Genomic DNA, 27,028 nt, shown 5'->3' on the forward strand with positions numbered 1-27,028 from the left:
AGGCTTTATGAGTTTTTTTAAATAATTTTCCTGTTTTCTGAGTAAATTACATGAAACATCTGCCCTAAATTTAATCTATGAACCTCATAAAGGGAAAAGGCAGACGTTTTATGACTGATATTATAAAATTTAGATAATTATCTTGTTTGTTTTAGCAGTTTCTATTTTGGTCTCTGTACAGTATTCTTCCATTAAAAGACAATTTTTGTTTGGTGTACTGGTTGAGGGGAACAGCCAATGATCACGTAAAACATGTGTATAATAATGCTCATGTTAATCAGTAATACTCCATGTATTTTTAACTGTATAAGCATAAGCCTAATTTCAAGTCTGTTATATTCTTCTTAGAAGGAAAAAGAAACAAATGTCTCTACACACACACATACATACATATATATATACACACAGCATATAATTCCGTTAACCTTCATTAGCAATAGCACTTTTGAAAGTGCAAGTGGGGTATACAAAATGCATCTAGAGCAGACAATATAAGGCATATTCATGGTAGCCTTTTTTACTTCCATCTGCATCAATGCACTAAGTTCTGCTGTCTTTTATCTGCTTAGTATAGAAATCTTTTTAATGGAAGATGGAAAAATATTATTATGTGCATGGCTGTTCTTATGCTTTTTACTAGAGACCTGCCACTGTCTGCTGTGCTAGTTTAAACCTTTGGTTTGCCCTGATTATGGTTATCCTGGCTCCTTATGTGGTTACTCTAGCCTTTTTTAATTGTCAAATGCAGCTCATTCCATTAACACTGCCAAATACAACCAAGTATTAGAGTTAAGATCCAAAACTGATGACAAAACATTTTATTTAGGAGATTCTGATGATTTAGCTTTAAATAGAAAGTCTTTGGTGTTCTGTTGACCGTAGGCATCTGTGAGTATAAGCAGGAAACAAACCTCGATAAGTTGAAAGTCATCTTCCTTGTCTCACACAGGATCACAACCTTTCAAAGCTTATATGGTTTGGATGTTTTAACTGTCTTGGTCTGTTTTCAGATGATAGTTGTGTCATCATCCCTTCTTAAGACTTCTTTGAACTCTTCTAAGTAGGATATCACTTCTATCTTTCTGCTAGTTCATCTTTTTTCCTGATTTCTACAGTTCTTTTCTCAGCCCCTCAAAAAATCACTACAAAAGTTATCTTGGACTCCTATTTTGTTGGGCCATTGGCCATCTTGTGCCTTGGGATACTGTTATGATCAGTAGTCCCAACACACATCTCACTGAAGTACCTTCTACACTTGGAAGAACTGGTCATTTGGGGCTTTAGAAAGGCTCACATCTTTATAAAGCAGGTAAAATGTAAATGAAAAATGAATGCCTGACAAAAATACAGCAAATTTGTGTCAGAAATGTGAAATCAGTGCATTTTCCTGAGGACTTCATATATTTCAGAGGAGCTGAGAGGAAGGTAAGAAAAGCTATTTTTCAATTCAGGGAGTATGCTTTTTTTTTTTTTTTTTTTTTTTTTTTCTTTCCCCAGTATGTATCTATGAATAGAGAATTCATTCATTTGGAACTTGCTAAGTGGTGCCAGAAAGAACAGAAAATAATAGCAGCACTTAAGTCCTGACTATATGAATGATACACAATTTGTGTCCAGAATCTATTGTAGTGATGGAAACTTGCATCAAGATAGCTCTTCCAGACTTTCTGTGTTAATCTAAAGACTAGGGCGGCACAGCTCCAGGGTTATGAACTAGTTAAAATTCTGCTAATTTTACCTTATGAGTAAAATATTCTATAGCAGACATTCCTAGTTCATGTTCTCATATTAGCAGTTAGGAATAATTGAATAACTCTTAGCTAGTATCTAAACATTTTTTCTTGTGTTCTTCTTGAGGGTTCTTGATTTCCACAGATTCATCTTTAATACAGATTTACTGAAATATTCCTTTTTTTTTTCTTTTTTTTTCTATTTTTCTTTTTTGTTTTGTTTTGTTTTTCTGATCACTCCATGTTTTAAATTCTGGGGTTTGTTAGCTTCAGTTTGTTCTTTGTCATTATTCCTGCTCTTTGGTTGGATAAACACATTTTTAAACCACCTTCCTGATTAGTAAGTTTAAATGGAAGAGACGCTACAGACCAAGCAGAGAGGTCTGTGACCCCATCTGGATTTAAGACTCTCACTACAAGCCGACAACACAGCTTCATGATGAATTTAAAACATGTAAACCAATGATGTCAGTGAGAGATGCAGTCCTGCTTTCCCTACTTCTCAGGCATTTTGTCTGTCAGCCTGGCACCCTTACCCTCAGTGGTCACACAAGCATCTGTGCAAAACCTGTGCCAGTTTCTTCTGCAACCTTCCATGTTACTTGCTGTGGATGGGGTGGTGGAGCCAGGTGAGGAGCAGTCAGCAGGGACATGGGGACTTTACTCTTCAACATCAGTGGCAGCCCATTATCTTAAGCTGATCATGAGATTGCAGTCAGAGTAACAGCTGTAGGAAAATGTAGCTGTGTGCCTCAGGATGTGGCAACTTGCAAATTTTCTCCATTACCTTAATCTCTGGTAGTTTGCTGATGTCTGCCTTCTCTAAGCATGGCTCAATGGCCAGTCATATGATGTTTGATTTTCAGAGAAGCTACGTTCCAAGTTGTCACTCACTTCCCAGGCAAGTTAGGTTCCCTGAGAAAAGGATGTGTTTTGCAGTGAAAGAATCATTCTTGTCTGCGATCTGTGTGCTGGGAGTAAAAATGCTGCTAAATGCATATTGAAAATAGGAAGAGACCTCAGAAGCCAGAGGAGTAAGAGTCTAAATAAAATGCGCCGAGATTCTGAGGCTTCTGTTTTGTTGCAGTGTGAATGATGCCAGAAAGCATATGCCTCTTTTGTGTTCAGCTTTGTTATCCTGCTCTCCAAGCATCTGTGCAGCCTCCTACCATCCCCATCAGGGACAGGAAAAACACATTTTCAGGAGAGGTGACTGAGTTCCCCTATTCTACAAATGAGTAAATCTGGTATAAGCCAATTTAGAGGGCAAAATTAAAATATTTTCTCCTTCATACACTTTCCATCATTCTATTTTATTGAGGATTTGAAATGCCAGAAAGGATTGCCAAGCTTTCATCTACTTAGCTTGCATGCTGATTGATGAGCTTGATAATATGTGTAGTTTAATGATATTTACACTATTTGTCCAGCTAGGTATATTAAAAGAATGTTGAGAAAATAGTAGACGTGCTAAAATCCTACAGTAACAGCTCATACTTTAGTGGTGTTTCGTTGTGAACAAAGTCATTTTTCATCCGAGTCATAAAGTAGCCCAAAAACAAGTGTGGCACTGTTTGCTTCAAATGAGACTGTTGCCATGTGACCACCATTCATCTGACATCATTACTGACATAGCTTTCGTTAGTATGATATCTGATTAAGGCTTCCAGCCATGGTGGAGCCAGACTAAGTAGTCTGAGCGAGGTGGCTGAAGAAAGTTAATGTGTCAATGTTACTACTGGTGAGAGTGTCTGCTCAAAATTTCCTTTGGAGAACTGGGATGGAAATGATTCTTGATCTTTCTAATGGGAATCTTCTGAAAATATTTCAAGATCTGGTAGTAATTAAAGATGTGCTGAACTCCAATGGGAGATGTAATCTGTTTATCAAACCCTTTCTGTGCAAGGAAATGGGAATATGACCAAGAATTCAAAAATAAAATAAAAATAAAAATCACAAGCAAGAGAAATGTAATACATCACATTTACAGAAACAAATTATTTAAATCACTGTCTTGTATGTGGCTAAATGCCTGGCTTGTATGTGTAAATAAAGAATAATATATTTTTAGGTCTAGATTTCCAATTTACATATGTAAAAAGTCTTGATGACTCTCAATACCTTTGAAACAGAGTTTTCGATACTCACTGTAATGTATTCATGTAGTGTTCATCTGATACCAGATAAGATCCAGTATTTCTGAATTGGCTTTCAAATTCATAATCATTGGCAGCGTTGTTAATAATTAAAAAACAAATTCTGATTAGCCTGCAAAATTAAACAAACAACCAAAAACAACAAAACAGTTTCATTTATCTCTATGCAATGTCCAAAAATTATTTTGATAATTTTATTTCTGGAATGTTCGGTTTTGGATAAGGGAATTGTGCTACTGCTGTTTACATTTTCCTTTTTAAACTAGAATGCAGTTGTTTTTCATTCAGAGATGTTATAATGCTTGATATGTCTGCTATGCTTTGAACTGTTACAGGACTAAGATCCATCCTATACTAGTGGAACTAAGAGCCTCAGAGAGCAAGAAGCATTAACTTAACATATTTGATGTTAAATGACTTCAAGTAAAATGGGAATATATTAAACATTGTGAAAAGTGACAGACAAGTAGAAACTACAGCAAGATAAAAGATTTCAGCAGATGCTTTTGGAAAATGTAACTGTAAATGTCAATCAAAAGAGTTAAAGGTTTGGCATGGGAAAGATGTGACACTAAAGAGTGGTTTACATATTAAGAAGTGTTTGCAGGTCAAAGAAATCTTTATTTCTGATGCTAAATGAGGTTTTGACCTATAGCATCTGAGCACTTTGCCCAGTTGACCAGAGGTCAGCACTTGAGGAGGTGTACTGCATTTGTGTGGCAACTTTTTTCTTAAAAGCACACCATTGGCAACCTCAAGCAATACAGGCCAAGAGAAAGTTCCAAAGGTTATGGCTTCAAACAACATGGTTCACACAAGTCCTTTGTTTCCCTAAACAAATACATGTGAAGAAGAATAGGCAATTTAAAGTGACTTTAATTATATATAAATTGGGCTGCGACCAACTAATGCAAAATACTGAAGTTTTATGCAGGACTAAATTAGTATGATTTGGATACTATTTCTCTAATAAACCTGGTAGAATGAATGGATAGATTTCAGCATTGACCTACCATTTATTTCCTCAAGGAAGAATAGTAGAGTCTGCTTTTCTATCTTCAGATAGACTGCAAACAAACAAAACAAAACAAAACAGTTTCAGCTTAAAGACCTAATGATAAAATCACTTTCAAATTTCTAGAAAAATGCTGAGCATAAACATACTACAGCTTTTTCAATGATTGTTCATATATGTCTATTCTTCTGTTCCTTTAATCAAGGGAGGTTGTATAGTGATGGATTCATTTGACGTTAGACTCAGCAACACATTACTTAGATGAAATCACACTTAAGAGTGCTGTGGACTGCATCTGAGTAGCTTGGCTGATAAGGCACTGGTTTGTCATCTACAAGACAACAGTTCAAGACTTCTCTGATTTCTTAAGTCAAATTAATTTAGTTATGTCAGCTATGCTGCCATAAGATGATAATCCAAGCCACATGGATGCCAGACATACTTCTACCTTGTTTGGCTTGACTAAAACCGTGTTGGAAACACTGGGGGTAGTAGTTAGAATTCATCTGAGGTGTAATGAGGAAACTGGAAAAATTGAATTGCATGAATTATAAAAGGTGTGTGTATATATTGGATTTAACTGTTGTTGGAATTTTTCCTCTGTAACGTGCTAAGATCCAGAGTGAAACATTTAAAGCCTACTTGAACTCTGGTTGGATCTAGGATCTATCTATGCAATCTACTTAAAATAAACAAGTAAAACACCATACTGACTTCTCTGTGCAGTGATCTAGCATTCTTTACTATCACGACACAGAGGAGTTGGTAATTTTGTGTGTTTCTAGGATCAGCCAGCATCTTGCAAAACATTCCTCTGAAGACATACAGTCTCCTCTACAAAACACTCTCTCCTAGGGTGCCTCTTTCCTCTATGAATTTCCACTGAACTCACTTTGACAGTAAATCTTTTCAGGAGAGATACGAGGATAACAGAGCCTAAATGCTTACAGAGAAAACACAAACATTCTTCTGAAAAAGTGACTCACTCAGTAAGAGATAAAGAGCCTGGAATTTTCCTACGGAAATGTCTTATTAACTTATGTTTTTTGTCTGTATGTCTGTCAGAAAACCAGTCATTCCCTCTACTTCCTCAATAACTTCCATTTCAGTCATTTATTTTTATTTTTATTTATTTTTTTTTTTTCAGGGTGAGACGTGCAAAATACTCCCCAATTTTGTCAAAGAAGGTAGTTAAATAAAGAAACAATCTTTCAATGGTCCCAGTGGTAGAAACAATTCTCAGCACATGCCCTCCACTTTCTAAGGAATCCTTAACAAAGATTCAAAGTGCAACTCATATACTGACAGCATTGCTAGAATTGCGCATAGATTGCCATCCTGAAGTAAGTATACTGAAAAGTAACAGTGTCTAGGAGAGCATATTGACAGAAATTAGCATGAAAGGAGAATGAAATTATTCTGATTCTGGAATGGACAGCCCAGATTTTTGTGGCATTGTACAGTGATATGGAAATCCTGGTATCACTCAGCAGTATTAAACATGGGAATAATAAAGTTAACACAACATGGAACTTTCCTTAGCACTAAAATAAGGAGGTATAAGCCTTTTACAAAACAGAAATAAAATTTGGAAATTGTGTTGACTATAAAGATTCTGCCAGATTAGTCTACTTTAAGCACAATAAATGAAGACTCAGCTTGAAAGCAAATAATCTCCTGAAAAATACATCATTGTCATGTCATTTCTAAGAAACCTTGACAACTGTGGAGGCATGTAAGCAAAATTGTCATCCACTATTAAAAAAAAAACATGCTGAAAGTTGTTTTCTCATAAACTGATATTTCAATTACACAATTTATTTAACTAGTAGCATCACTTCAATTTTTGCAATAGTCTCAGTGATGATCAAACTTCTCAGGAATGATTGTCCACAATCCATCAGAGCTAGTAAAACTTTTACATTTATCATACAGCAAATAATCTGGTAAGCAGCCAAACCTTCATTTTCCACCAAAGAATACTAAAAGAATCCAATTCCTGGAATCCAATGTAAATGTGTTTTCCGTGAACTGCTCTGTATCCACACACAGTTCAGAAGAAGACATCAGAGGAGTTATTTAATGAGTAAAATATTGTTGTTTCTCCCCCTCTCTTTGCTTGAGTTCTACATATCAAGTTTTCCAAGACACATATGTTCTCTTTAATGACTTGAAATACTTTCCTAATGATTAAGTTCTCTCTAGCTGTAATAAGCTCTTCAATACCTTTTATTAGCCAATATCATATATGTAACTGATGTTAGGCTATAAACATCCATTCTCGGCCACTAAAAACAGTGCTTGGAAAACTGCTTGAGTTGTTCATACTAACTTTGTTTAACATCTCATGTGAACATCCTTCAAAATCACATACCATAACTCAATAAAGCCAGCTGGCTTTGCAGTATTGATGTCCATGCTGCCCAGCTGTATGGAATTGAGTTCAAATTATTCAGCTGCTTTTCTGCAATACTTAGAGTTATACAGAGTATTTTTGCTATGAAATTTAAAAGGCACTTCTCCAATTTTTAAGGACCAAGGACTAATTACTCTAGGTAATATGAAAGTGGTTCTTTCATATTTGTAGTGTGTAATGCTGTAACATGATGGAAAGTGCAGCAATGACAGCAGAATAGCAGAGTCCTAGGCTGCAGCAAGTGAGGGCTTGCTTAAATACAACTGTTGGCACAGAAACAATGGAAAGCACCTGCTTACCTTTGCAAGGCCTCAGGCACACAGGATCTGCAGCAAGATACCCTTACCTCCACTGTCAATCCTTACATGAGGTCTGGGAAGGCGTGGATCCCGTCTCTACCCCTTCCGGTCGCTCAGGTATGCCTGAGTTCCCCTGGGTTGGCCCTGCCTTTCCACTTGGTCTTCAGTCACTGTTTCAAGCTGTGACTTTCACTTCCACTACAGTAGTGAATTCAAGTTTCTCATATTCTTCCTTGGATCTAAAACTTCCAGGTTCAGAATATGAGGGCACTTTTTAGAGTGCAGCAGAAGGCTACTCGACAATGTTTTGCATCTCAAATACTTCAGGAATTAACTGTTGTGTACACAGACAAGTGACTAGGTAAAGGCCAACTTGGCCAAAGACAAATGCTGTGATGAAGTTCCATCTTCTGTGTGGCCTCTGCAGCAAAACAATCAGACTCATTTCCTAAAATGCATAATTGTTCCTTAAAGTGCAAAGTTATCAGTTGTACTGCAAATGGAAGTTGACATGAAATTGACTCTGGATCCCTGATTTCAAACTTGTAAAATTCTTCCTATTTTCATTAGATTTTCCTTTTCTGTACTCTGAGCTCCTATCTTTTGCTTATATTTGCAAATTCAGGCCTCAGGAAATTTTTTTTTTTTAGTAGCTACTGAGCAATTATTTACTCACGTGATAATTTTGATGCCTTTGAGGCATGTAGTAGAAAGGAGCAGCAGTAACATTAAATGGTCTGGAGAGCCTAACTATTCTCTAAGCAAGGTCGTTCTTGTGATTTAAATAGCATGCAAATCAAAGCAGTTGTGCCTATGGGTTCCTGGGACATACTGACACTTAGCAGCTGAAAAACCCTCAAGATATCATCCTATAAAAAGAGCAACTGGGCTCAGAGTTCACTTTTGTTTCACCATCCAGAAGTGAATGGTATGATATGAAAAATAGCATTGACTACCGTGGAAGTTCTATGAAGGTTGATTTTATAATTCTCTTATATAACCCAAACATTTTTTTACAGACAGTTCAAGTATTCACTTTATCAAACTCTAGAACAGAATGGTTCTTTGTCTCTTATTGGTGTTTCCAAGTTTGGATAAATTGGGTGCTACTTACCTGCAAATGAAAGAATGATGCTTATTACACCAAAAGAAAGTAGAATTCTGAACTTGCTTGGTGCTTTGTTTACTGTATCACAGCTGCAGCTCTTTGGAAGATCTTTATACTGTGGTGGTTTTCATGCATTTCAGAGGACACTAGGATTACAGGGTTCTACAGATTACTTCATCCTCTTCTTTGCTTAGTTATACTAACACAATTCCAACTGACACCTGGAATCTCAAAGAAAGATGGAATAGATATGGCAGGTATTCAGAGAAGGGGAACAGACTGCAAAGAAAGTCTGTTAGAAGGAAAAAAGGGTGGGGGTGAAGGAACAGAATGGGAGAGACACAACATGAAAGAGACAGATAAAACTGTGACTAGCATGAAGAAGGTGAAAGGACATAAATTGTTCACTGTTTCTTTGAACATTAGAAATAAGGAACATCAAAGGAGACGGGAGGAGTTATTTGTGCATTTGGGTACCTTAGCTGTGGAACTCCTTGACAAAGGATGCTACGAATTCTAAAAATGTACACAGTTTAGAGTAAGGTTTACCATGTTCACAGAGGAACAAACTATTCAGTACAACTGGGTGTACACAAATGATTTCTGAATCAGGAAAGACCTTTGCTAAAAATAACCAGAATTTGAAGTATTGATTGTAGTAAAAATATACCACGTGCTACCTTTACTTTTCTTATTATCTTAGGCATACCAGCTTTAGACACCAGGTATTTAGCTACAAGTATCACAAATGATGTATACAGTACTATTTTCATGTGCCGCCAAAAAAAATCCTAGAACAAAAACAAACCAAAACATAACATACAAAGGAGTACTGAGAGTAAAGAGTTGTCTTTACTAACAAATTAAATACACACTTATAACAAATCTGAGCATTTATACTTTCAACTGATTTTCCATTATTTATTTATGCTTCATTGTCAGGTTCTGGGCTCCTCAGTTCAAAAAAGACAGGGATCTCCTAGAAGGAGTCCAGAGGAGGAACAAAAAGATGATAAAGGTCCTGGAGTGTCTCCCACATGAGGAAAAGCTGTGTGACCTGGATCTGTTCAGCCTGGGGAAGAGAAGACTGGGGATGGGGTGGGGAGGGGGTGGTCTGATAAACATTTATAAATGTCTAAAAAGAGGTGGGATGCAAATGGATGATGTAAAATTTAATTTTACACAAGCCTGAGGTAGATCTACATCAGGTAGACTGAGAAAGTGAAACTGGCAGAAATACAGGTCAAGACATGAAAGAAGAATGTGCAATTGTCTCCAGCGATCGCAGTTAATTTTCAGAACGATGCTGAGGAGAAAGATGGAATGACAAGGCAAGACAAGCCCTCACAGGGTGAACAAAGTCTCAAAAAGCTAAAATTCTCAAGTCTATGTCATAAACTGTCAATAAAGAGCTCTTGTGTGAAGCAGACCTTATATTTTCTATCCCTATGTTTGTTTTTCACCAGCACCCCATCAATTCACAGTGCTGGGTTAATAAAAATCCACACAAGTCTCAAGGTGTTTCCTTTAAACTTCTTTGGAGGTTGTGTAGATGTACGATAATGCACTACTGACTGTGCACTCGGACCCCTAGTGGTCTGATTTTACATTGTGTTGCATTTTAAGCCAAATTACACTTATCGGGCGTGATTAAACTGTAGGGTTCTATTCTTTAATTAAGTTTATCTCAACAAAAATGTTGCATGTAACATAAATCCAAGGAATCTGTCACAAGGAAAAGATCTGAATCATCTTGGCCACACTGCCAGTGTATTTAATCTGTTTTATCACTGCTTGACAAAGACTAACCCTCAAGTCTGGTTAAAGAGAAGATGAAGCTCTTTTGTCTGATCTTCTTGGCCCTTGATTCATTTTTATTCAACTTTTTAAAAGGGTATCTATGACCTCTACACTCATTTTGTCTTGAATATCTTCTGGCTGTCTTCAGATCCCATGACGTTTTACAACATCATGTTTGGGTCGAAAATTCATATTAATACCAAGGTTGAAAGAAACAAAGAGTAATACCTCGGAATCGCAGCAGCTATTCATCAAGTTTAATTGCTATCAGGTCTACTTAAAAGACAGCTGATTTACCTACACTGATTTAGACAGTAAAGGAGTATTTTATGGAAAATACCAGGAGACAATTATTTTAGCAGGTGCACAGATATTTATGGTTGAAGTAATTTCTGAGCTAATTAACTATGTTCCCATGTTTTTTGTTTTTTTTTTTGTGTTCTGATTTGTTTTGTTTTCTCAAAACATTCAGTAAAAAGAGATCAAGATTTTCCATAGCTTTTCTGATAGTATCAAAGTGAAAACTCCAAGGAAAAAAAAAATTATGTCAATTAATTTTACTCAGGATTTCTATGTCAATCAGAATATTTTGTACATAAATGACAGAAAACCAGATCGTTTTGTTGTTGGTGGTGGCTTTTTTGTTGTTGTTTAAAAATAAAAAATTAAAAAACAAAACATCTCATTAAGTTAAGATACAGGTAGAAAAACTGAACAGCATTTGATCAGCTGTCTTTCAGCTTCACAGAGCTTTTTGATGTTTTATCTCCAATTCTAGTTATATAAATGGTCAAATATATATATAAATAGAATATATATATATATATTAAAGACAGCTAAAGAAGAGTGTCAGGAAGTGACATAAGGAAAGACCTTTTATATTTGAAAATATAATCTTATCTTAAAGTTCGCTAATCATTTTAAATGAAGGTCAGATCTAAAAAGAACAGCAAATATCTTATTATGTAATGGAAGAAAATATGACAGTTGCATTTTTTTCAGTATAGGAACTCAGCATGTTATTTTCTATGGTTGTCATTCCATCACCTTTGACAAATACTGTGTTTATGCATACATATGTGTATATATATATATAGACAATTCAGTAAATACATAAGTATATATGTATATGTATATACACACACACACACACATACATATATATACTTATATATATATACTTATGTATTTACTGAATTGTCTTACCTTTCTGACAAAGTGTAGTTAATGAAAAAGAACTAGACATGAAGTTCTTGAAGAGGCTTTTGCAGTGGACAATCCATCTCACTATTGTATTCACAATATATTTTATAGAAGAAGCCTTAATAATCAGGAGAAAAACATCAGAAAAAGATGATGATTGAAAAAATATTAATAACATTTAATAATACAATATTTGATAATATTTAATTAATATTTAATAATATTTAATAATATGATATTTTTATATATTTAAAATATTTAAAACATCTTTACCCATTTCCCACATACTGTCATAATACATAGGTCACTTTGAAAGAAATGCCTCTTATATATTTTTTTTTCATAGAAATTACAGCAGAAACAAAGAGTACAATAGCATTATTTGATAGAATGAATTCTTAGCTACAAAACACCATTTTTCAACATAGTCACCACCGTTAGCTGTGTATTTTTGCCAGTGATGATCAAGAGCTTGCATGCTGCACTTATTCAAATCTGTATGGCCATCCAGAAGGTGGCCTGTCTTTCACTTTGCTTTCACCACTGCTGAATCACACCACCCATCACCTCACTGTGCTCATATTCAATGTTTGGTCTCCATGAACATTCAGAAAGCATCAGTGAATATCAGTGAGAGAATTTTTTTCTGCATGGAATGATTCAGTGTCACACCTTTGCTTTGTACACACTTTCACGTCAGGTACTATTCTGTCAGATGCCCCTCTGCTGCCATCTGTCATGCAGAAACAACATGTAACGGGATGTCCAATATAATAGGAGTCACTTCTTTCAGAGCAGCCCTTATAGATTTATTCCAGAGATAAATACAACACTTTATGAATCTTCTAAGAAACAATGTTAACCCTGGCCTAAAAAAATTAACTCAGTGTCACCAAACCAAGCATTACAGTTCAGTACTCATGTTTCTGGGAATGATACATACAATAACATAAAAGTAAGATAACAGCAGTATGGTTAGTGACATATCTGAATCATATGTGAATCACTGAATGCACACCCAAGCCTCCCATCCTGATTAACAAAGAATTTCACAGCTGCAAACAGAGCTGACAACAAAATCTTAAACCACTTGTAGCTTACCTGTTGTTTTAATTTTAAGTTCAAATGCATGCCTAACCAACTGAAATGTTCTACATTTTTTACACTGTTGTATTTGGTCTTACTTGAGCTGAACTTCAGCAGACTTAATCCAGTAAAGTAAAATCAGCCAAAAATATGTAGCAAAATTAAACTCGGAATAGTAAAATAGAATTCAGCAGTTTTTTCTTTTCTTTTAAACTAAGCATCATGGAAATTGATAGACAAAAATAAAACTGACCTAGAGCTTTATGCAAAATTAAATCAAATGTTGTAGCTTGCTAAAATCGGATTTTAAATAATCTGCAAATTGGAAGTGTTAATCTTGGGAGAAAAAAAACCCGTCTTTGTGATTCTTACACAGAAAGTTGCAAGAGGGACTGCTCAATATGATCTACAATAGCCTGAACTATTCTGCAATTGGACTCAATGATCATTGTAGGTCCCTTCCAACTGAACTACTCCATTCTGCCATACAGCCTTATTCTGGGGGTGCTGGATTTGGTTCAGACAAGTATCCAGAATTTTAGATGCTTATTTAACTGAACCTCTAAACCCTTTGAGGCTTGCCCATCTCCAATTTAAATATTCCCTCTAGTATCCACTCTGGAGGGAAGTTATCCAGCTGTAAGCTTTACAAAAGCACACCTGGCAAAACAACATCTGCCTGACAATGACTTAGTGAGCCTCAGTAAAGGCTGACATATGTGCACATACAATTGGACCTCATAGCAACAAAGCATTTTACATATTAGTGTACACTGGGGAGTCCTGACTCCTGACAGAAAAGTATGATGGCTTTTACACTTTAAATTACAGTGAAGCTTTATCCACAGATGGCGCAAGGTACAACATGTGCTGCCATACAGCTGGCAGGTAATAGAGGTCATTTTAATAACTGCCTCTCTCTGATTTCCAGCATTTGTTTTGATGCAGTTGTTGCAACCTGAGGTTAGCATTTTTGGTGGGAGTCAGTTCCAGCTGCTGATACTCCACTGGCTCAAAGCCTGCAAGCTCCAGTACAGATGCAGATGCTTCTATTGACACATCAAGATTATGAAATATAATTCCCTCTCCTCTATTACTGTATCTCTTTCCAAAGGTGTGGAGCACAGTTTGTTGTGGTTCAAGCAGCTATAGGAGACAGACAGCAAGTAAGTTACCAAAGTTGCTTTGAGATTAGTCAGCTGGAGAGCTCACTGAGCCATGGGGATGTGCCAAATGGACAGGCTTTGAAGATAGGGAAAGTAAATCTTACACTCTCAGGTTCTTGAATGCTAACAAAGAGGCTTTAATTCTGAAGGAAAAAGGACTGATACATAGCCTGCTTTCTTACACTGACCTTTGTTTTAAGATTATAACAAATATTCCAGGAAATATACATACTTAGCCAAACTCTGGAAGCAGGATACAGGCCAGCAGTCCAGCATCAAGGGTGGGATCGAAGGAAACTTACCTCTGTCAGGCCAAGCATCAGCACTACACTGTCTGCTTCAGAGCTGCAGAAGCCCACTAAGGCAAATTTGCTTTTTTTCCTACCCCAAGCCACAATCTTAACCTGCCCAAAAGCTTTATGCTTGTGGGAGAAAGGGAGGGAGATGTGCATCACAGAGCTCTGCTGAGTTATATAGAACCATCACTGCTTTCAGGAGAGCACACAATGATTAAAATCTGAGCCTCCTCCTCCAAAGTGTTTCCTGTGACATGTGATTGTGTGGCAACATGCTGACTCTCAGCCCACTGCCGTACTCCAAAATTTTCCAAACGCATAGGAAGGTTGCTGGGATGTGTGATGAGGTGCAACCAGGTGTGACCCAAAGTAGACTGTTAACAACACTTCAGTGATGATGCTCATCAAGAGGTAAAACTACTGTGAACAGCAAAGGTATTGCTTCTAATGCCGTGCACTACTAACAGCCCTCTTTTCTATGTTCACAGTAAAACATAGTTTTAGACACTTCATAATCTGAAATTAGATGTACTTTCCTGGAAACTGATATAAGTATTGATTAGATGCAGGCTTACATCTGCATCTGGATGTGGAATCAAATAGACTCCTGGGACCTGATCTCAAGGACCCAGGCCAAACCTTTAAATGAGAACTTAGGCAGTGTATTATAGCAACACAACTGGCTTGCTGGCTTTTATAACACCTACCAAACTGAATTTCCATCAGGTTACAGTATTTACACACTTCAGTGGCTTACATTTTATCCCTTTTAAGTTTATTTCGTTTAACTCTTCCTCTGCTGACAAATATTCAATTTCCAATCATATTCTTTTTTATTTTTTTAAACTTCAATAGAAACTGAAGTAAAATCTAAGTTCTCTAAATCAGTAGACTTCTAGAAATATTAGAAATGTCTAAATTTCTTCAGATATATATCCAGTATTAAAGATGGAGTAAATTTGGTGTAAGTGTAGAGAAAGAGCCGAGGCAAAAGTAGAGCTAGTCTGCTTCAGCAGGAAGGTCCACAGCTGACTGAATAGCTAGCTGAAATAATTCATAAATAAAAAAAGTTAGAAATATTGGCCTCTTCTTTCATTCATATATAAGTGACTGTCCACTCAACCTTCTGAAGGCCAATAACTGTTAAATAATGGTATTAAAACAGTTCACAGAAAGGATGCTGGTAAAAGTCAGAGGAAAAGTGAGGCTAATGAACTGAAATTGATCACATAATTCACAGGCTTTATCCCATTTTTGTTCAGCTCATGAGGAAAAGAAGATATTTGCTTCAGACATGGACTATAAACTGAATTGGCTGTACAGGACTATGCCAGTTAAGTATATGTATTTGTTACACTCAACTGTGCATTTAAATTTAAATATCAAACACCAGTACAACATTTTGAAGGAAGAATACTGGTAAATCCAGCCCCCAGAATGTTTTAATTAAAGTTATTTTAAATAGCATTTACAAAGTTTATATTTTTAAAATGTTTCCTGCATGTTGACTGCTGGATGTTTTTCAGATATTTCCTTTAATGTTGAGGTCTAATCCTATGTTTTACTTTTTGAAATGCTATGAAACAGCAGAACCCCAGGCTCTGCTTCAGCAAGAAGTTAAGGTGAGGTCCAGGAAAAAAAAAAAAACAAAACACCAAAAAAAGACTGCAATAGCTGTGCATAATATTGTCTCATCACCCCTCTACCATTTCAGCCATATCACAGATATTTCTGGATGTTATCAACGCATCTGTGGAACAGTATTCCAGCTGTTCTCAGACTTCCCCATTTCTGGAAGCCTGCCTCTGCCTCAGCTCCAACCACAAACATTCACAAAATAGAAATTCAGTCTTCCTCTAGGAGATCAGTACCAGATTACCCAGAGATGAGACCAGAACGCCTCAGTTGTTTTCTTACCTCCATTTACGAGCCATTGGAATTATGAAGCAAGGCATTCATTAATTCAAAGAAATATATCGATGTTTCTGTGAAATAACCTTGTCTGAGGCCACACATAATTGTTCAAAGGTCTTTCCCAAAGTTATTAAGGTCTTCAGCACAGGTACGCCTGAGCTGCAAATCTGGAAAAATAAAACATGCTTTGTTTAGTCACAGAAAAAAGCCCACAAGAATGGAATGAATTTATTTTCTGGCCTGTCTAAAATTTACCAAGTTCCCTGATAACAGTCAACGTTCCTGTCACTTTCAGATGTCATTATCTGCTGTGTTACTATTGATTTCAAATTCCTAAAGAGCCCTGATCATTGCATGTTATTCAAATGAAATATGAAAGTCACAAAAGTGAGACAAATAACTTGTTTTTTATCATTATATAAGGACAAAAATTACATTGCTCCTCTTGTACAAAACACAAGAAAATCAATTTATCCATTACCATAATGCTGAGAAGTATATTAGCATACACATATTATGGTACATCATTGTCTCCTCTCATTCCTAGAGGTGATAGTCCAACGCGACACTAAAAATGGGGATTGTTTTCTTATGCATTTAACTGTGACATTCCTTTCTGTAGGATGACTCTGAAGACAAGAGTTTATACAGTTTCTTTTTTTTTTTTTTTTTTCCTTTAAACTTTCTCTATGAAGGATATTTTGATTAGTCAAGGCTAAGATAAGAATAAAAGTGAGTTGCATCTACACAACTGTTGACTTCTACATAATAACGTAAACTACACTTTTCTTGTAGATATGTTATTCTGTAACAGTTTATGATAGATTTATTTCCTCCTACTGCAGAATACCATTGCTTTTATTAAAGAAATTATTACAAACTAATTGATCTAGAGAAGAAATATCCAGCACGGAAAATTACTTCAAATATAATCAATAACTTCATTTAGAAGAAAATTCTAAGATAAGTAAAAAGGTTATGATAAGAACTACTAAAATTTTCATTATATATAATATATAAAATGAATAAAATATTTTATAAAAATATAAAATAAAAATATTTTATAAAATAAATATATATATAAATGATTGTCAAAAAAGCAGTTGTGTATACATATATATACACACAACTGCTTTTTTTGATAATCATTTTTCCAAAGAATTCAACAAAAGAGAGCAGTGGCAAATAACAGACAAGCAGACTGAGATCACACATGGATGTGTATATTTGCTTGTGGAAAAAAACATCTTTGCTTCAGTTTAAACTTCATTTTCTATGGAAGCTTCTCTTCATTTCTGTGACAATAGAAAATAGTATTTAAATACTTTATTTAAAACTTTCACATGATTTGTTCTTGGCTTTAATGTAGGCAGCACTGAAGTGGTGGTTAATCTATGATTAGTAAAAGCGTGACGCGGTGTGGCAACAACAGATTAATTGTTTGTTCATTAAAACAAACAACATACAGAATTTCAAATTTCATGCAGATGCTAAAACTAACCAAGTACACGATAAGCGAGAGAAAATGGATTTTGTATTGTCTCAATAATACATGCTTAGACAAGGATGAATGTAACTCCCATCTTAAGGGGATGGGGAGCTGTAGGGTCATGGATTAATTATGCAGCATGTTAAGAGGAATAAAATAACACAATAGCAGGAAAACAATTCTCTTCATAGGTCTGGGAAAGCCATGCTTAATTTGTATCAAAATAAATATTTTTTAAAAAAAGTCACTGCAAGTAAGTTCTATGAATCTGTAATTTGATGGCAACATATGTTAAGAGATCTCCCCCAGTATACCTTTCTAATCTTTTTCTCACCTTTATGCCAGGTATTTGGTAGCATACTGCCCAGATAATGGACTGTAGTCAAGACTGCTGGCTTCAGAATAATACAACTTCTTGATTTGTCCCCCTGGTCAGCCATTATGAAATGCTACTTCTAGGAGGTCATAAAATCCCTGGGATGTGGGACTTTAAAATAATTGCACAAAGTACATTTCAGGCAGCCAAAATATGGAATTTACCCTAAGCCCCCTGGGAAACAGGAAAAACTGCTACCCTATCCTACCTGTTAATGGTATTAGGTGAACAGTATTGAAAGAAGATGGCACAGGATACAGAAACACGTGTTTCTTCCATGAACAAGCATATGCGTATTTTTCTTAAATCTAGCCCCTAGGTAACAGAATATGGTAGAATGTGTTTAATCTTGGAAGCTTTCCATATTTACTTGCCATAACTGCCCTGAGAGACTCATTAATGCTTTAAAGCTTCCTATTAAATGGAAACCTCACGGTATTTTCTTTTTAATAAAATAAACTGAAAGGTGAAAATATTTTGTGTTTGTTTTTTAATTATGAATGACTGTCTCAAAAAATTACTCCTAATTTGTTGGATTACTTTAGTTTTATGTCCTTTCATGGGCATGTAAATGAATAATGAAAAAGGTGCAATAAAAGCAAACAATAATTATTCATATTGACCTGAGGCACTTAATGAAACAGAAAAGAGTCTAAAGAAGCAGATTTCCTATAGCACTACTTTCCTAAATATACTTAGGTAATTAGCTTTAAGAGGAGATAATTTCAGTTCACTGAGGTTGCTCTTTTAAGTCTCTCCGGGAAATTTGGATTTTCCATTGATAGTAGTTTTAACATGTCACACTGGAGCCAGAGCAAATTAAAGTGAAGAGCTGCACAGTCTAAACAAACAGTCCTTCCCATTATCAGAAGCCTGACAACATAACAGCATAAACTATAGCCACATACCCACAAGTAATTCAGAAACAATTAAAAAAATAACACTGCAATCCATAAACAGTATCTGATGGCATTTACTAACATACTGGAAAAATAGGACAGCATAAAATAATTTTCTACTGATCTTAAGGAAATAAAGAAGAAATATTCCCTCTGTTCTACAGCGTTCTTTCTTGATTAAATGATGACATAGATGTCTCCAGCAATTCCTCATGAAAATAGTTTACTAAGTTCTCAAAATGTCACTAAATTAAAGAAAATCTTCGCTTGTCTTTCCATCTTCAAATGTAGTTAGGATGTTTGTGGTTAGGGGTCTTCCAGCGATTTGTTTCACATGCTGAGAATTTCTATTTTAAACAATAATTTACATTTCCATATTATTTTTGTACAGACTTATATTCTCTTATCACCTATTATTTCTTCTCTGGAACCTCAACAACCATTTTTCACCTTTCTTCCATACAACTCTGGATGTACCCCATATTCACTGGCATGCTCCTTCTCTTCCCTGCATAGGCAGGGCTGTGGGTACACCTGGGTTCTTTACCCAGCTCCAGCTGAGACTTAGTCCCAGGTGGCCATCACCCCACATTGAGTGAGAGAATGAGATCATCTCAGCAAAAGGTGATAAAGAGCTAGAGGGTGATACATACTTCAGAGTGTCCAAATGAATCCTTTAGCTACTGCGTGCAGTCTCTGCTGCTGACACCCTCAGTGACAATATCATGCTTTATGCTTTGGTTACCCCTCCAGCACAGCCCTCATCTCAATGTCATTTATGGCCAGGATGGAAAAAAGCCATTCCATTATCTCTGTTCAAGTGTGGGTTATTGCGGACCTTTAATGTTTAAGATATGTTTTTTTCTTTTTTTTTTTTTTTTCCTATCATCTCTGACTAAGCTTAAAACAAATGGTAAAATTGATGGCAATGCCTCTCATGCATCTCATGTACCTATAGAAAAGAAGCACTTGACAAACACAGTGCCTCAGTGAGTTCCTCACAGGATAGGGAGCAGAAGGAGAAGTATATAAAGAAGACTGAGTAGTATATAAAGATGACTTCAACACACAGACTGAGCATATGCTTCTCAATACAAAGTCATCTGCCCAGCTACCCTAACAGTGCAGACAGAAAAGGATATTAGATCTCTTCTCATAACACCTTGTCCTCTCCCAGGATCAGTGGGAAGAATTTAGACTAAAGGCTGCAGAAACGTGACTGGGAACAACACAGAGAAAGAGAAAGCACAGTAAATGAATTTTGAGTGCAGGATGTCAATATTGTACTTAAAACTGTCTGGAAGAGCCTAATAATATTAATTCCTGTTTGTTCCCCTCCCCTCCCCCCCTTCTCTCCAAGGTACCATCACTACAAAAGCAGAATTTAGAATTTTTCATTAATGTGTTTTTAATCATGAATTCTTATTTATAGATATTAAGGATATATTTTGTTGTGTTTTCAATTTAAATTATTTTTCTTCCTTTCTGCATTGCATCGGTAAAAAACCTAAACCTGCAAGCTGTCATTTATGTCTTCTAAAGAAAAACAGCATTTCAAAAACATAAATGAGAGATGATGGTTCTCTTACAATCCCTAATATGGAGAAAACTCATCAGTAGTTTTCCCTCTATAAAAAAAAGTAAGCAAAATTAAGCTAAAAGTTAGTTGTGTATTGTTATGGTTCCATGCTAATCATGGCAGTAATTTTAAGAAGATGCAATTAAAATATTAAAAGCCTAAGTGAATTAGAAGCCTACATGGCACTTTAGAATGACCCGAGTATTAGGAGCAAACATTTTACCCAGACTCCTACAATCAAGACCAGATGCAGTTCTAAATACTACACTGTAATCCAACCATATTTTTATTGGATACAGTACAGGAATTACAGGGTGAAATTCCATGGTTTCTGTTATGTAAGAAGTCAGACTACATGATGGTACAATCCCTTATGTCACTAAAATGCCTGAATAACTGAAGATGGCTTCCTATCTTATTTGCAGAAATTTCATTTTTGTAGTTATTGCAACATCATAATCCCACTCAATCTCCAGCCAGTGGATGGGTTTTCTAGGGAAAATTTTGCAGACAAGATCTGGATTTTCTAAAGTAATAACAAAACAAAACCAAACAAAATCCTCAGGCCCTGGAAAAACTTATGTGGCATTTTCAGCTTGCTTTATATGTTTATTTAACTCCAGAACGAGTTGAAGAAAAAAACCAACCAAACAAAAAAACATATCTCCAATTTCACATTCACTTTAAAGCTATCATGATCAGGAAATGATCTTAGGAATGGATGTTGGATTAAGCAGAAAAGAAATGGAATATAGATAAATAATGGGAACTATTTCTGAAATAGGACTTCCCATGACTTTGCAAAATGATACTGTCCACTGAAGAAACAGGTTTTTTTAATATATTATGTTCACTTCTCATGGGATTCAGAGATTTACTTTACAGCTTTGAAAAATCACTTTTCATTGGTTAGCATTATAAAAGCATGTCATCCAAAAGAGTGCATGTAGTGTTAAGACTCCTGAAGAACCAAATGCCATTACATTCTCTTCATGTTTAAACCACATTCAGCTATAAATGGCTCTTTGAGTTTCAAATGACTTTGCTTTTCGTGTTAGGCAAGATCGTTGGAATGGAAGAAATGAAGACTAGCCTTGACAAATTCAGCCCTCAAGAATTGGGGAAAAAAAACCAACAACCAAAAAACAACACAAACTGCAACCACAAAGAAAAACAAAAATCAAATCCAAAACAGAACCGAAACAAAATAACCCGTAGCAATCACCGTCAAGGGGAAATGGAACACAACAATAGGTATAGTTTGACCTCGCAGTTGTTTTCCTTCGGATTAAATGAAGTCATTAGAAAACTCGAGTTCCCTCTGCTGGCCAAGTAATAAATCTGTAGCCGCAGAACGGTGCTGACGTTCCCACGGACGCTTACATGCAAGCAAGCAGTTTGGAAGCAAAAGCCACGTTGACTCACATGCAGTTAAAAAAAGAAAAAAAAAAAACAACCAAAAACAAAACCACAAAGAAATATAAGAAAGTGCAAAACTAACTGGGGAAACATTTCAGGTGACTCAGAGTACTATAGAAAGAATGACATTTAATGTTTACCTTTTAAAGTTCTTTTTTTTCTTATATACATATTTTGTGTACTTAGCCTCTGTGTAAGGATGTCAGGATTTCGGACTACATAGTAGCAGTGCTGTCAACTGAGTGCTAGCATGCTTGTGCCATTCCTCTTATAGTTGAGATAGTCGCTACTGCTAAGCAGTGGCCTAGCCAGCAGTTTTAACATTTAAAAATATCTCTAAACATTTCTTTGGAGTAGAGCATTGCCTTCTGTTGCAGAGATACACGAGAGCACTTTTAAGCAGAAACAAGTGAAGTTAAAACTTTGTTTTACCTGTTTCAAATAACGTGTATTTGGTACCTTACAGTTCACAAGGTTAAAGAGGTAAATGGTTTCACGTATACCGTAGCCCCCTGCTAAAAAGAGGACAATGATGATGAGCCAGCCACTTTTGCAGAGGTGGAAAGTAACTAGTTAGCATAGTTAATCTTTTGAGACATCCGTGGCATTAAGTGGATTCTTTTCATTCAGCTGAAGGCTCAACAGCTGGATTCTGTCATCCCTGACTGGGGCGGTCTTGTTAGTGTAGGATGACCTCTGGAGCACTAACACAGATAATACTGGCACCTCTCTCTGCTCTAATCAACTACCAGTCTGAGCAATTCTACAGGAGATGGGGGCATTAAGGCCATATTATTCTAAACAAAATTCAGTGATGGTAGCAGAGTATTGTGACAGCAAAAGACAGATTCTACCTTTCCCACCAAAGGTTTTTAATGCTAAATTTAGAGAATGGTCTGTAAAACCAACACAGTTCCATATTTTCTCCTTTTTTTCTTAAAGCTCAGTTTTGTAAAACTGGACTGTTTGTGTCAAGTATGTCTAAGCTAAAACTCTCACAGTTTTACTGCCACATATAAAGCTGTTCATTGCAAACACACATAGTTAATGTGGTCTCTCGATCTCTTACTGCGTACATCAGGGCTGGCAGGAAAACAAGGATTTCTGAGCATTTAGCTGGAATGCAGAAGACTCAGGTTCAAGTTGCCATTCCATTCTAGAACAAGGCATTGAACTAGAATCTCCTAATTCTGAATTTAAAAGCCCTGTGACTGAACCAGGTGCAATTTTGGTAATTGAAATCCTGAATTTTGAACATTTTCAAAGCAGCTTCATCAGAAACTGACCATTTCTCATGGCAAACACAATTTTTCAGTGAAAATATTTCCTGTTGTAGAGTTATCAGTCATAGCTAATATAACATCCTGTGGATAAAGCAATGAACAACAAAGTTCTCAGTAGCTATGAAATAGCAAAACAAATGTAAATAACAAAAAGGGATATATATGCCACATAGGCAACACCAGATAGATTTACTAGGGCTGTGACTGTCTGTTGGGAGGGAAATTCATTGATGTGAAAGGCAGAAGTACAGAGTGACCATGTAATTAAAGACTGTGACATAATGAACACAGCCACGCAGGTCAGAAGTATTTCTTTGATGTGATGATGTAGTGCTGTATTTCAATTTCTTAATGTTTTAAAAGAACATGGAAACTGAAATCCTAATCCACAAGAAAACCAGGAATTGAACTCTTTTGGTAAGACAGTACAATCCTGTGACTCTCAAACTATGACAGCAAATGGAAAGTAGGTTCCATTTTGTTTGTGAATCACTAACAGGCAGTTTTTGTGGAGTTCAGTAGACTGAAAAATAAAATTCAGTCCTCCACCGGAACAATTTTTTTAGGTGGATTGCAGTTAAACAAATGGAGACAATGTAATTTTAATACAACTCTCAGCAATAAATGCATTCAAATTTTTACAAAGACCATACAATTATTTTTTTAACAACAATGTAATTGGAACAACCACTAACTCATTGCTTTGGCCAGTTAGCAGGGCCTTCTGTTCCTCATCTAGTTGATGTAGTCTGATGTAATTCTAGTCTTCTGCACCTTGTAGGAGCTACTCAGCTGCAAGGAAATTCTTGTTCTCCTTTCAGTTCTCTCCAAATAAGTGCTTAAGGTCCCAAAAGCAGATGAGATAAGCTTTAAAAACATGACAATTCTGCATTCTTTCCTCTCTTTCTTAGGTCATGTTCCAGTCCCAAATTCCAGGCTACGTGGATTAATGACAGTGGACCTTTTTGCCACCACTTTCGCTGGTGTCAGCCATCTCTTTCTACTTGTGATCACCTCTACTGTTTCTATTCCTTCTCATATCAACTTCCTCCAAGTGGATTCTTTTCACTACTGTGTCCTCAAGCCCTTCCAATTCATTTTCCTGATTGAATGCTATCAGTAGGGGGAGTATCAACAGCACAGGAGAGTCTTGCACAAGGGTTATAGGTCTTCATGGAAGGGACAGACCCATTAAGTCAGACAGATTGAGATCTGGCTGAGTCATATATACCAAAGATGTGGTCACACTGGAGAGTGCTGACTCATGAAAGACAGAGAGCTCTTTATGAAAGGGAAAGAAATCCATCTAAACTTAAGTATAAGTTGCCATAAAAACATCACCAAAGCTATCACATGACTGTGCTTGACATCCTTGCCTTATTACTATTATTCTTTTGTATACAACAGAAATTTGCTATTTATTTTTCATTATTTACTAGAGAGTTAGTCCACTGCTGATAAATTATAATGAAGATGAACTATGTTGAGATTGACCAAGTTCAGCATGGTTAGGCTATTACAATTAGTCCAAACATCAATATATTATCAGCATATGCTAAAGGAAAAGCATACACTTAAGACAGTAACTTAAGAATGCAGATGTCATTGTATATAACACAATACATGAATGATTCGGTACAATTGTCTTGCAATATTCCCATATACAAAAGAGAATAAAATGTAGAAATTCACACACACAACTAACTGAAGTGCAACGGAAAATGCAGCAATGACAGCAGAACAGTAAAACCCCAGACCACAGCAAACAAGGATTTGCTCAAACACAACACCAGTGAGAACAGAAATAAAGAAAAAAACACTGCTTACCTTCAGAAACTCTCAAACCTCCACTGCCAGACCTTAAATGAGGTCAGGGAAAGGGTGGATCCTGGCTTCACCCCTTCTGGTCACTCAGGTACATTGCACACACCTAAACTCCCCTGGATTGGCCCTGCCTTCCCATCAGGTGCTCAATTACATACCAACCCCCCCCCCCACCAAAAAAACTAAAAACCAAAAAACAAAAAAACAGGTGAAGTTTACTATTAGGTTGTTGAAAGAAGTCATATAGAGAAAATAAATGTTTGAACTGCCCAAAGATAAGGCTGGGATTAAAACAAGTTAATGAGCAAACCAAATCTGGTTATTCAGGAGAACTTATGCAGTAGATAAAGTTTTAAGAATCTCCAACTAAAATAGAATTTAGGAGCCCTAGGTTTTCTGAAGTGATACTACCTGGGTGCATAGGTTTCTGCTTGTTAATATTCATGGATCTGACTCTTGCCTGAAGCAAGAAATATGTGGCTGCTTAGGAATCACAGATAAAATGTCCTTATCACTGAACTCTTGGAGGTCCTGATGCAGGAGACGCCTTTCAGAATGAGTTTTAAGTCATACCAATGGTACTGCATTCAGTTACAACTGTTATTTTCAGAGGAAAATACGGTGCTGGCATATATGGCTATGATAGTGGTACGCTTTTTACTAGTACCCTGTTGTTAGGGAACCTTTCTAGGTTTCATTTCTCCTTTTCTTTGTCTTTCTGTTTCCCACCACCATAAGAAGGCTTGCTTCAACAAAGGAAACAAAATGCTGCACTCTTTCCACATCAGTACTAAAACCAAGGGATGATCATTAGGGAACCGTCTCTAAACAGGAGGGGGTTGAGGCCTGATATCTTGTCATGACTCTAATACTGTTTCTGTATTTCCCTGTTATCTGAAAAGTGAAACCATTAGGTCTGTATACAAGTGTCGCCCCCAGCTAGCATTTTCTTTTTCATCTTTTGCTGAGTCCTCTTTTGTCTTCATTTCAGCAAGATACTAAAGCACTTACCTAACATTAAGCATAAATAAACAACATTGTTACCAGTAGGAACAAACTTCTATCTAAAACTAGGAGTGTACTGTCCTACTGTATGTGGCTAAGACATAAATGTTCGTATTATTCCATGCTTGTGATCCAAATCTTGATATTTAACAAGTAATGAATAGTAGGATCCCAATATTTCATTACAAATGTTATCATTGTTGTGCACTTGATATCATGACAAGGGTGATGCTTAATTTTACACTGTATTTGAATTTCATTTTTACAACCCTTTTCATTAAACAAGGGTTGACATACACAAAAAAATTCAATTCACAAGTTATTCTCTGAATGTTATACACTATTCCAGAAATCCCTCAAGGTTTCATTGGCAAAGAAAGAAAAAGTCAATCTTGCTATGCAAAGGTCGGAGTTGTGAGCCTGGAAACTCCCACCTTAGAAAAGTGCAGGGGAGGGTAGAGGATGATGTTGGGATGTACAGCTGGTGCCAAGCTTGCTGCTTCCTCTAAAGAGAAGGAAAGGTGCTTCCTCCCCACAATTGTTTCTTGGTCCCTGCAGCTGGAAATAAACAGGGCTCCCAGAGCTTTGGCATCAGCAGTGAAGCTGGTGAGACTGTGATTTTTCAGTATCAGAGGCAGTCTGCTGACATAGATTGATGTCTTGTGTGTATTTATATTGCTCTCTGTCTAAATACCTATTTTACTGCAGAATCAGAGTGTGCCACTATTATTTTTAATTTTCAAACATTTCATTGTGTAAATATGGAAATACTTTTTCTTGCAGAAGGGCAGACTGGTACAAGATCACACAGGAAATCTCTGGCAATGCAGTTCTTTGAACTCATCTCTTCTAGGCAGATCTCTAGCAAGCTAATCGTCCCTCTCTGTATGTCTTTTTGGTAGCAAATATCATAAAGCTGAACATTTCTTTTTCCTCTTGATTGTTTTTCTGCAGTATTTATATAC

The 27,028-nt window shown here is 36.2% G+C and overlaps 1 long non-coding RNA gene across 2 annotated transcripts; it reads right to left on the reverse strand.

Annotated features, from left to right (window-relative positions):
* Positions 1-839: 839 nt before the first annotated feature.
* LOC116653416 lies at positions 840-16,546 on the reverse strand. 2 transcript variants are annotated; one of them, XR_004307200.1, is made up of 4 exons: positions 16,193-16,546; positions 8,731-8,945; positions 4,900-4,953; positions 840-3,998 (listed from the first exon to the last, which is right to left on the reverse strand). It is a non-coding gene; the product is annotated as an uncharacterized LOC116653416 (long non-coding RNA). The 2 variants fall into 2 exon arrangements; XR_004307199.1 differs by having other exon boundaries at positions 8,731-8,952.
* Positions 16,547-27,028: the final 10,482 nt, after the last annotated feature.

Source organism: Coturnix japonica, chromosome 4, assembly GCF_001577835.2.
Source record: "Coturnix japonica isolate 7356 chromosome 4, Coturnix japonica 2.1, whole genome shotgun sequence".
NCBI lineage: Eukaryota > Metazoa > Chordata > Aves > Galliformes > Phasianidae > Coturnix > Coturnix japonica.